This window comes from Dasypus novemcinctus, chromosome 19 (genome assembly GCF_030445035.2).
Source record: "Dasypus novemcinctus isolate mDasNov1 chromosome 19, mDasNov1.1.hap2, whole genome shotgun sequence".
NCBI lineage: Eukaryota > Metazoa > Chordata > Mammalia > Cingulata > Dasypodidae > Dasypus > Dasypus novemcinctus.
The window spans coordinates 63740287-63752572 of record NC_080691.1 but is presented as its reverse complement, the minus strand read 5'-3'; the positions used below and the strand labels follow the sequence as shown (position 1 = coordinate 63752572).

Here is a 12286-nt window from a genome sequence, read left to right as displayed (position 1 = left end):
TTTTTAATTTTTATTTTTAATTATACTTTTTTGAAGCTATGTAGATCACAAAACTGTTAGAATAAAAATATGAGGTTCCCATATAACACACCCCCACTCCCCTCACTCCTCCCACATCAACAACCTTTTTCATCATTGAGGTACATTCATAGCATTTGGGGAATACATTTTGGAGCACTGCTGCATCACATGGATAATAGTTTATATTGTAGTTTACACTCTCCCCCAGTATATTTGGTGGATTAGGGCAGGATAAATCATGTCCAGCATCTGTCCCTGCAATATTATTCAGGATAAGTCCAAGTCCCAAAAATGTCCCAACATCACATCTCTTCTTCCATTTCCCTGCCCTCAGCAGAAAGAATGGCCACTTTCAATCCTATAAATTCTTCCATTACTAGTCACAATAGTTCTATAGTAGAATGCAGTAAGTCCACTGTAATCCATATTTTATTCCTCCATCCTGTGGATCCTGGGATGGTGATGCTCACTCCACCTCTATATCAACAGGTGTCTTAGATCCCATGTGGTTGTTGAGTGCAATACTCTTGCTTGCAGTTATAGGCAATCTCTGTTCCCAGATGTAGTGTTTGACTACTTTCACCTCCCTGTTAGCTGACATGGGTAAGTCCAAAGAACCAGAGAGTAGGAGTTGCAACAGTGCTGAGGCTCAGGGCCCAGCTGGCACATGGCCAGTCCAGAGATTCAAGTCTCCTGAGTATATACCAACCTCAGCACCAACCACAGGTTCAGTAAAAGTGACAGGAATGACATGTGTAGAAATGTCACATCTGAGTCCAACTGCATCACACTCAGGAACACAAATTTCAAAGTAGGGCCCATTGATTTGACACAGAATTCCAAAGCCATCTGCTGTGACCACAGAACCTGTGGATCTCCATAACCCTCAGGAGAACCAGTACCTGGGGTTGTATCTACTTTGGCTGTTTCTGAGGTCTTGCTTATGTGTGCATAAGCATGACCTCTCTGATGACCCCCTATTTTTTTGAAGACTGTTAGCCATATAAACTCATTTGTCTTTGCCATTTCCTCCTTTCATTCAAAGTCAAAAAGGAATTTTTCACATATGATCCTACATGTGGGCTGAGATATTCTTCTGGTCTGAGTTGACCCTTTAACTCAAGGTATCTTTCTAGCTTCATCACCAATTAGTGATTGTTAGTAAACCCTTGGTGTCCAGGAGGCTCATCCCTGGGAGTCACGTCCCATGCTGGTAGTAAGATAATGTATTTACATGCTGAATTCGGCTTCTAGTTTCTCCAAATGTGCAGCTAGGTCTTTGATTTTATCTCTTTTATTCTTTTTTAATAAAATCATTTATTGCTATAAATTTCACTCTCAGCACTTCTCTTGCTGCATCCCATAGGTTTGAAATGTTTTGTTCTAATTTCCATTCATTACAAGATATTTACATATTTCTTTTGCAATTTCCTTCTTGACTCACTGATTGTTTGAGAGTGTTGTTTAAGTTCCATATCTTTGTGCATATCCAATTCTGTACCCTTTATTAATTTCCAGTTTCATTCCATTTGGGTCAGATAAATTACTTTGTATAATTTCAATCTTTCTAACTTCATTCAGACTTGTTCTTTGACCTACCCTGTACTCTATCCTGGGGAATGATCCATGTATATTGTAAGTATCTATCTTCATTCCATGCTTTCTCGGGATTTTTTTCATAATTCATTTTTTTTCATAATTTACTATAAGCAATTACTTTTTTTGACTTTTAACCTGACGTCTTTCAAGACTAATAGAGTTAATACATAATTTACCTTGATATATTTTCTATTTTGATGTTTCCTTTATTTTAGTTTTGTAGTATTTGTTATTTTTTCTGTATTGTGTTCTGTGAGCTTCCTGGAATCTTCGTATATACAGTCTCCAATTAATTTTGGAAAATTCTCTCATTCTTGATTCAAATATTTCTTCTCTCCTCTCTTATTCTTCTGTCTATTCAATTAAACAAGTCACATAATTTGAAATTGCCCAATGTTCTTGGTGACTGAACATTTTTCATTCTTTTCTTGCTTTTCATTTCATTTTGGGAAATTTCTATTGACCTATACACAGACTCAGTGCCTCTTTCCTCATCTATTTCCATGAGCTCACCACAGATATTCATCATTTATATTAGAGCATTTTTATTTTTTGTTTCAGTTTTTCAATTTTTTTCCTGCTTACGTTACCATCTACTCTTTCACATTATCTATTAGTTCCATTAGTGCCCTTACCATACAAAACGTGATTTTTTTTCTAAATCCCTGTTTGACAATTCCAAAAGGTGAATCATTTCTTTGTGTAGATCTAATGTTTGATTTTTCTATAAAAACTGATTTCCTTTCCTCTTAGTATGTCACATATTTTTTGAAAGCTTAACATGATGAATTTGCTAATAGGAACTAAGGTAAAAAGGCTTTGTCCTCCGAATTTGTTAATTAGACAGGAACTGGTTAAAACTGGTGTAAGTTATAGTAATAAGTACCGGAGACTTAGTAATTTTATTGGCCTTGTTCTGTCACTCCTTTTGACTATGCTACATTAAAATGCCCTCCTCATCTGAAAGCCTGTGTCTTGCCCTTTTTTCAGCTTTAGTCCAAATTTCTTCATAAACTGTGACTAGTATACTCCACTGTAGGTGCTTTTGTGAGGTTGGAGGGGAAAGCGTGTTTTATACAGTCTTATGATTAAATCTCAATGCTTTGAGCCTAGCAGCCGCCACGCTGTGTGGCCAGCTTAAGCGCAGTGCTGGTCGCGGCCAGGGGCAGCGGTAGAGAGTCTCCCGTGCTCCAGCGCCTTTTCCCTCCATAGTTAGTCTTGGCTTCCAAGAGTAAGTTGGCTCTAGGGGCTGAGCTTGTCCCCGCCCCCAACCCGCTGCCCTGCCCTGTCCTGCCCCGTGCTGCCCCCGCCAAGAGCACGCCCAGAGGGCCCCGCTGCGCAGGCTGGGTTGCCTCTACCCACTCCGCCCCCGCCTCAGAAAGTTAAGTTTGAAGATGGGGAAAGAGGGAGCCATGGACCTGAAGAGGAGGCTCCACCTCCACCTGGAGCTGAGGCACCGGACCCTGGCAGCTGTTCCAGAACTTGTCCTGCACAATTGCAAATCAAATGATGGGAAAATTGAGGGCTTAACAGCTGAATTTGTGAACTTAGAGTTCCTCAGCTTAATAAATGTAGGCTTGATTTCAGTTTCAAAGCTCCCCAAACTACCTAAATTGAAAGAGCTTGATCTCAGTGACAACACAATCTTTGGAAGTCTGGACATGTTTGCAGAAAAAACTTCTGAATCTAACACATCTAAACTTAAATGGAAATAAATTGAAAGATATCAGCACCTTGGAACCTTTGAAAAAGTTGGATTGTCTGAAGAGCCCGGATCTGTTTAACTATGAGGTCACCAACCTGAACGACTATGGCGAGAGCATCTTCAGGCCTTGCCGCAGCTGACCTACCTGGATGGCTATGACCAAGAGGACCGGGAGCCCCCAAACACTCTCCAATGCCGAAGTGGATGGTGTGGAAGAGGAGGAGGATGAAGGAGAAGATGAGGAGGATGAGGACGTTGAAGATGAAGAATTTGAGGATGAAGAGGATGAAAATGTAGATGAAGATGTGGAAGGGGAGGAAGATGAAGATGAAGTCAGTGGGGAGGAAGAGGAGTTTGGACATGATGGTGAAGATGAAGACAAAGATGACCAGGATGAGGATGAGGATGAAGAGGAGAAAAAAAGCAGGAAAGGCAAAAAGAGCAAGAGAGAAACAGAAAATGAAGGAGAAGATGATTAAGACCCCAAATAACCTGCAAAAAAGAACTGTTCAGTATTGGTTGGACTGCTCTTTTGAATTCGGTAGCTGTTTTTTAAAAAAACAAAACTAGCTGTGTTATAAGCCCCAGGAAACCCACCCAAAAAGCCAGAGAATAGTTCCTGTGACATTCCGCCTTCCTGCATTTAGTCCCTCTGGGAAATCTACCACCAAGCTTGGGGACCTCACCCCAACAAAATTGTAAGCACTGTTATGTTTTCATGGTAAGACTTGCTGTAGCATGGCTAGCTGTGATGGTGATTCCTAACAACACGTGGCTACCAGCTACATTGAGGTTGTAACATCATTTTTACTTTCTGTATAACAAAAGAAGCTTTGTAAATAAAATCTTTTTTTAAAGATTTATTTATTTATTTTATTGCTCTCCCCCTTCACCCCTTCCCCCACCCAGTTGTCTGTTCTGTGTCTATCTGCTGCGTGTTCTTCTTTGTCCACTTCTGTTGTTGTCAGGGGCGTAGGAATATGTGCTTCTTCTTGTTGCATCATCTTGTTGTATCAGCTCTCTGGGTGTGCGGCGCAATTTATGGGCAGGCTGAACTTTCTTTTACACTGGGCAGCTCTCCTTATGGGGTGCACTCCTTGCATGTGGGACTGCCCTACGCGGGGAGTACCCTTGTGTGGCAGAGCACTCCTTGTGCGCATCTGCACTGAGCATGGGCCAGCTGCATATGGGTCAAGGAGGCCTGGGGTTTGATCTATGGACCTCCCTTGTGGTAGGTGGATATCCGAACCACTGGGCCAAGTCTGCTTCCCTATAAATAAAATCTTAACATTAAAAAAAAAAAAATCAAGGTTTCAGTGTGCCTGTGAACTTCACAAATGTTTCCCAGTTGTATCTACCCCCCTTGTACCTTACACCCTTGTCAGGATGCACAGTTCCCTATCTATTTCCTTGATTAACTTGTTCCTGTCTTAGTTTTAGTACCTGCAATCCACCCCTGGATAGGGATGATAATCTTCACAGTGACTGAACACTACTGAGTTAAGCTTTTTTTTTTTGGATTTTGGACTCTTCTCACAATTGTGATTAAAACCAACGGGCATTTGTGTAGAATGTTGCCTCTGCCATAAATGCCACCCAAAGCCAATATTGGTACTGGCTACATCCAATTTACAGGGTAAGTTAAGGTTCACCACCCATGTTACTGCTTAAACTTGGTAATTGTCCTCTAAAAAGCACCCTGCTGGGGGTATTTTCCCATTTCCATGCACAACCTTTTCTGATTAACACATATAATGGTTTTAATATCTAAGCTAAAGTAGGGATGAAGGATTTTCAGTATCCCAATGCTATGAACCTAATAAATATGAGAAAAAAACTGTACTTTATCAATTACAGCAGTTTTTTTAAATTTTACTCAAATGAGCACAATTTAAGAATTTGATAGACAACCAGGACTTTGTAGCTTGTCCTAATTGTTTGTCTATCCCAGGCTCTTAAGATAACATTGTCTCTGATGCTTCTTTTAATTCTGAAAAAAAAAAAAAAAGATTACTTATTAACATAATATCAATAGGGTTACAGACACAGGCTATTTTTCCCACACAGCCAGAATCTTTCCCACCAGGCCAGGAAAAATGGTTGAGCTATGCAAACACCCTTGCGGAAACACTGCAAAATCCACTGTTGCCCTACTCACGTGAAGGTGAATGCAGGCTGGCTTGATTTACCAAAGGAGATACTAAAGAAAGCCTTAGCAAGTTTCAAAACAAGGTGATACTGGACATAACTGGAGATTAATTTTTGCAGCACATTTGCAATATTAGGGACTGCTGCAAATAGCAGTAGTGTTACTAAAATTCATGATTATCTACTGTTATGCACCACCCTGGCAGTCCTCAATATGTGCTCTTTTTCTGCTGCCATAGAGCTGCTTCTTTAGTGGAGGTGGGACAAAACAGAACATGAGCTAAAGCACTGGCCTCTTGATTTCTAGGTATACATTGTTTCTGTGACACATTTCATTTTTTCTCAAGGTGAAATATATTCTTCAGAACTTGACTTTGAGAAGACAGGTTTGAAAAATATGTTTTTAAAAGAACGAAGAAAGTGATAAGTTTAAAGTATAAGAAGCTATTTTGATAAAAGAGATTTTTTCCTTTGAGTACAGATTAGTCAGGAGAAAAACATTTTGCAAACTTGCTGAAACAGACCTTTGATTTGGGGAGTTTTGTTCCTTTAACAGATAAAGAACAAAATTTTAACTTTGCATTAGTATGCTATTTAATATTACAGCTTTTAAAACTTTATAGATAGACACAAATTTTACTCCACTTTAACTACAAAAATTTCTGTATTCATTTCAGATTTTGTTTTATGTTAACTTTTCTTCATAACCAGACCTTTTATTTTTTGACAAAATTACCATCACTTTCTTTAATAATAAAACTGCTTTTTATACATGCTATATGCATAAGCTATTAAAATGATTTTGGGACTGTCTCAAAGCAAATATCTTGCAACATACAATTACCATGATTACATTATTTAATAGGTATTTTATTTTAGCAGTGCAGGAAAAGCTATCTCCATTATTTTTTGAAAACCTAAGCTTCCCAAAGGAATCACAATTATCTCCTGCCTATCACCACATAATATGCTAATTTAGGTGGCTGCTGACAGATTTTTCTGTTATGCATCAATTCAGTTTCTCTTTAATGATGACTTTCTGTAATTAGCTCTTTGAATATTCCAGTTTAAGCAATGTTTCTACAAACTTCTGATAACTGTTCATAACCACATGGAATAGTTACTTCATTTCAGGACAAATTCCACCTTCACAGAACACATTCCCTTATCTAATTCCACCCCAATACCTTCTACAATTTGCCATATGCATTTAAGTTTTGTACTACATACTTTCATCCTAATTTTATGAAAACCAGCCATCTTACCTTAGGACAAAACACACTTCTTTGAACAAACATCAAATTTCAGTCAGTATTCCCACAAACTTTTTACTTTTTTGAATATCCATTTACGTTCACATCCTTCATTTCACATCATGAAGAAAAATAAACCATTCATTTCAAATTAGGCAAGAACTATCTTTTATGAGGAGATGTGTAGTAATTTCATTAGTCAAGACTTTCAATTTTCATCACTTTAAAGATTCAATATAAATAATTCAAATTTGTCTTCTTAACAATCATAATTATTAATATAAGCAGCTATTTATTTTTTTGGCCATTTGAATAGAGCTTTTTTAGCATTTTCAATTATCAGTTTAATATTATCATCTGAAGATATTAAAATATACACTGGCTCTGAACAAACTGACAAACACAAAAAAGAGTCATGAAACACTGAAAGAAACATAAATCTCATTGATTTGACTGATAATCCTTTCTCCTGTTGTATGGGTATTTTTCCTGCCTTTAAGATTTTTTTTCCCTGGCATGAGTGTTTCTTGCAATATACAAGCTTACTGTTTGGAAACACTTCTAATAGTAATCAGCAACCAATTAGGAATATTTAAGTATTATAAATGCAGTTAAGCTTTAATTTAGCAGTTTAGATAGGCAGATATTTAACACATATGTTTTGGATTATTGCTTTTTAGGCATGCACTTCGATTTAGGGATCAGCTAAATGCTTGTGAGCGGCAAGCAATTGTATATTGATTAGGGAGACCTGGGTATTGATAAAATGAGAGGAAACAGAGGAATAGGATTCAGATGGTGATAGATCTGAGAGAGCTCAGAGAGGGAGAAGGGGATGTGAACATGCATAATTTTTATGACTTGGGCACTTCCTAGAGAGGAAGGACAGGAGCTGGGCAAGGAGGCTTGAGAGTGGGAAGTGGGTGGGTGTTAGAGGCTGGCAATAATTAACAATCTCAATTTCCCCTGATATGCACTGGGGAAAGGTTAACTCAATCCCCCATAAGCCTACATGTTTAAGGGCACAGCACTTGCCCACAAGTTAAACAAAGAAACTATATAGAGACGGGAGTAAAGGAAAATGGAAACCTTCCCTACCTGCTTATTAGAGGGAGATTTAAAAAACCTTTTAATCCCTACAGATCAAAGAAACATCTGGCTCCTGCAGCATTCCAAAGAACCATAACTGCCTAACCCACTATCTTCTAGTCACTATCAGGGAAAATTTTCACCTCTAGGTCTTCCTATTTGTCCCTGAACCTCACTCAGACCCTTGACAGCCTCCCACAATCATTTCCCTGCTTAGGTAAGTTCTATATAAATCAAATCCCCTCCTTGCACGAGTGGGCTGAAGTCTCTCTTCAGACTCCCACCATGCTGGTGGGGTGGCTAAATTCTTCAGACCCTCTCTGTTGGGAAAGCTTCCCAAAAAAATTTCTCTGCCTGTGCTCATATCAGTCTCTATGTCCCTGTAATTGCCATTTTTGTCCAACAGTGGGAAAAAACAGTGGTTTCAAAAGGTGGCGTGGGGGAGGGGGGAGTTCAGGAGGCACTGATGAGGCATACAGCAGGGAAGGAGGGATGTGACTGGAGAGATCAGAGTCAGAAGAAGTGTTTCTGTTTGCAGAAGTGGGATGGGAAGGGAGGAGATGTGAACACCAGCCTTGGACCTCTGTGGGGATGGGATGAAGCTGGGGTGGAAGGCAGTAATGACAGGGAGGGGAAGGAAGGGGAATCAGAGGATGAGGAAAGGTGAGGTGGATATGATATATGAAGTATATATAGAGGAGGTAGATGGGGAACCTGATCACCCGGATCGAAGTTGTGCTTTTCATGGGCTTTGGGGGTGGAAGGCAGGAAGAAAAAAGCTTTTGAGGAGGTTTTTGCTTTAAAATAAGAATTTGGTAAGAAGGTCAGGATTGATAGAGGGAGGAGGGGTGGTTACAAAGATGACAGAAGACCTGAATATAAGGAACTTTGGGCCCCTTACTATTGTGTTGGGTAGTCTTTTTAAATCTTGGAGAACTTGGATATCAAAAGTGCACTTTCTGGTCATTGATTTTCATTGTCCAATACATATTATGGCCACACAGGAGTCAAAGAGAAAATGAGTTTCTTGGGTCTGATGTCTGTTTTTGGGTATGGTGTTTTAAGGTTGTGGAGATAGGCTAGAGTGTGTGTGGTTTTTTTTGGGGGGGGGGAGATTGAGTTCCCCATTTTAAGTGGCTTGGGTGAGTCCAGAGGGTTTTTATGACAGGGAAGATTCTGAGTAAGATAGGCACCCTTGAATCAGTCAGAAATCACCCAAGGAATCAGGAATCCATGCTTGGAGTCAGATATCTCTGGAGCCAAGGAAGTTCTTCTCACAAGGATGCAGGCTTTCAGCCCACCATGACCCTCAAAGACAGTGAGGATCACTGACCTAGCACTAGGATATTTGGCAGGTTGTCCTGGTAAAAAAAAAAAAAAAAAGGAGAAGAGAGATAGAGAAGAGCATCCTCCAATGGAGAAATCCTCAAATTGCAAAGTTGAGATTCAACATCTCATGATAAATGTGAATTCAGCCATAGCAGGGGGAGATTCCTCACCAATGTATCAGTCTCAACACCAGACCTGAGTTTTCAGCACCATCTATTAGAGAAATGGCAGTCATTGGGACATGGAGACTGATGATTGCAGGCAGAAAGTTTATTGAGAAGCTATCCCAATGGAGTGCTCTGATGAATAGACTTCAGCTCCCCAATGACATGGTAGGGTTCTGAAGAGAGACTTCAGCCTGCTCAAAGAAGTTGATGGATGTGACTTTATACAATGCATCAATAGACAGGGAGTAATCCATGGGGAGGTGGTTAGAGTTTGAGTACAGCTTGGGGCCAATAAGGGGCTGTAAAAGTGAAATCTTCCCATGGATGGCTAGGGGATAGTGGGCTAGAAGGTAGGGTACTCTTCAAATGTGGGAGGGTTTGATGGTGCCAGGTCCCAGAAGGAGTGAAGGTCCTTATCTGCTGCATTTCCACTGTGGTGTGGCTCATTTGTTCATTCTTCCAGAGAGATGATTTGCCTTCCCGCATTTAGTCTGTAGCTTGCTCAATTAGTCAGAATGGAGCCAGAGACTTATGACTCATTATCCATTGCAAAACTTGTAAGAAATAACCTTTTAACACTGTTGTAGCAGTTTGATATTATTGATGAATTCCAAAAAGAAATATTGAATTATGTTTGTAAACTGATCTTTTCCTCTGAGCATATTAGATTATATTGGATTCAAAGGTTTACTTGATTAGGTGATCAGGTAAACCTCTTGTGCCAGTTGGGCATTGAGTCCCAACACATTGTTGAGTGGGACTCACAGATAAAAGGCATGGAAAAGGACAGAGTTGAAGATTTTTTGATGTTGGAGATTTGATGTTGGAGTTTGATGCTGAGGCCATAACCTGGAGCCCTGGGAAGTAAACTCACAGAGAAAAGAGATGCATGACCCAGAAAGGGAGGAACCCAGGAAGCCTGAGCCCTCACAGATGTCAGTAGCCATCTTGCTCTAACACAAGAAAATAGACTTTGGTGAGGGAAGTAACGTATGCTTTATGCCCTGGTATCTGTAAGCTCCTACCCCAAATGAATACGCTTTATAAAAACTAACCAATTTCTGGTATTTTGCATCAGTATCTGTTTGGCTGACTAATACAACTGTCAAAGACTTTGATTTATTTACATAGTGGTACTGAAAAGTTCATTTGTAAATTGTTACTTTGGAAATCATAGTAATATCAAAGTACAATAAGAACATCAGTTAAATGAAAGCTACTAAATGGAAATGAGATCAATCTAATTTACATTAAAGAGTGCAAACCCTGGCAGATGTCTTGATGTAGTTGAAGATGTGATTTTACTCAGTGTTGCAAGAATGAATGGGGGAATAGTTTGTTGGTTTTTTTTTTGTTTTTTTTTTAATTATCCATGGAGGAAAGTGTGTTTGGCACCAGGTTCTCCAATTTGTAGATATCATTCCTCAGTTGTAACATCATGTGTGAATTTTTGGTAGGTTTTCAGATGTGCTATATATGTTCATTACACTTATAAGTGGTATAATCCCCTCTAGGAGCCAGAAAGAACCTGGGTGTGCCCTCCCCTCTTACCACCATGCCTCCAAAACACCCACTTGCCCTGGTACCGCCCCTGAGATGTCACACTAGTGCTACTATGGCAGGTCAAGGTCAAACCCACTTACCCTCAGGATCCTCAGTTAAACATTGATTGGTTTTGCTCCATTCTTCCCTGAATATGTCTTTCTAGCTTATTAATTGATGGACAGAACTTAAAAGAAGCATAATGCAGCCTGGATATTCAACATTGTATGTTAAAGTTTAAATAACTTTTGTAAGACTTTTCTTTCTAACCAAGTTCCCAGTTGATGAGACAGTACTGTGAGTTAAAAAGGAATTTGCCAGGACACTAAAGTCACAAATAAATATATTTTGTTTAATATGGCAAAAATATCAATCAAAATTCATTATAATCAACATTGAAAGGGAATATATAGATATTATATATTACATACATATGATATTAATATATATGGAATAGATGTTCATGTAAACATACAGATAAATACATACATGTATGTATGTGTACATGTATATGTATATTATGCATGTATGTATTCTGGAATTATGATCCAGTGACCATGTTCCCAGAGCCAGTTTTGATCCTTGGCCTTGGCCACATCTGACCACCATTCAACATATTATCTATTTGGAAGTAAAGGAAACTGGGTTTCATAAGGGGTACCCTGTGGGGAGGACCATGTCCTCTGAGGGCTCAGCCCAGTATCCCCTCCCATTGTGCCCCTAAGTCAAGGACCTCCACTCAACTCCTCTCATTTTACATACAAAGTCACCTCCCAAATGTAAATCATCACAGAGAAGAACAAAGGAAACCAGAGCAAACATTTACTTAAATTCAGGTTCCTCCTCAGTCTGGAAAATATTTCCTGGGACTCATCGACCTCATTCATGAAAACATGAAAGAATTGTTTTTCTTCCTCTTTCTGGTGGCAGTTCCCACATATGAGTGTCTCAGGATTAAGACATGAAGGTAATGGGGATGATGCATCTGAACACATGATTCACTGTGATTTTCCTTGTCCTCAAGTGTCCTGTCCCAGGAGCAGCTGAAGGAGTCAGGACCTGACTTGGTGAAGCCCTCACAGACTGCCTCACTCACCTGCAAAGCCTCTGGATTCTCTATAACTGGCTATGATATGTACTGGATCTGCCAGTCTCCATGAAAGGGGCTGGTGTGGGTAAGCAGGATAACTAGCAGTGGAAGCACAAACTATAACCCAACACTTCAGTCTCGACTCTGCACCAGCAGGGACACATCCAAGAATGAAGTCTATTTAAAACTGAACAGCCTGAGAACTGAGAACACTGCCAGGTATTATTGTGCTGGAGACAGTGAGGGGAAATCATTAAGAGCCCAGACAAAAAATTCCCCTGCAGGGCACTGGAGGTGGCTGACTGCAGGGGAAGATCTTGGCCAGCAGAGGGCGATCAGGGTC

At 39.8% G+C, this 12286-nt stretch overlaps 1 pseudogene; it reads left to right on the top strand.

Annotated features, from left to right (window-relative positions):
• Window positions 1-3032: 3032 nt before the first annotated feature.
• On the top strand, window positions 3033-3804 carry LOC101415559 (acidic leucine-rich nuclear phosphoprotein 32 family member B pseudogene; annotated as a pseudogene).
• The last annotated feature ends 8482 nt before the right edge of the window (window positions 3805-12286 follow it).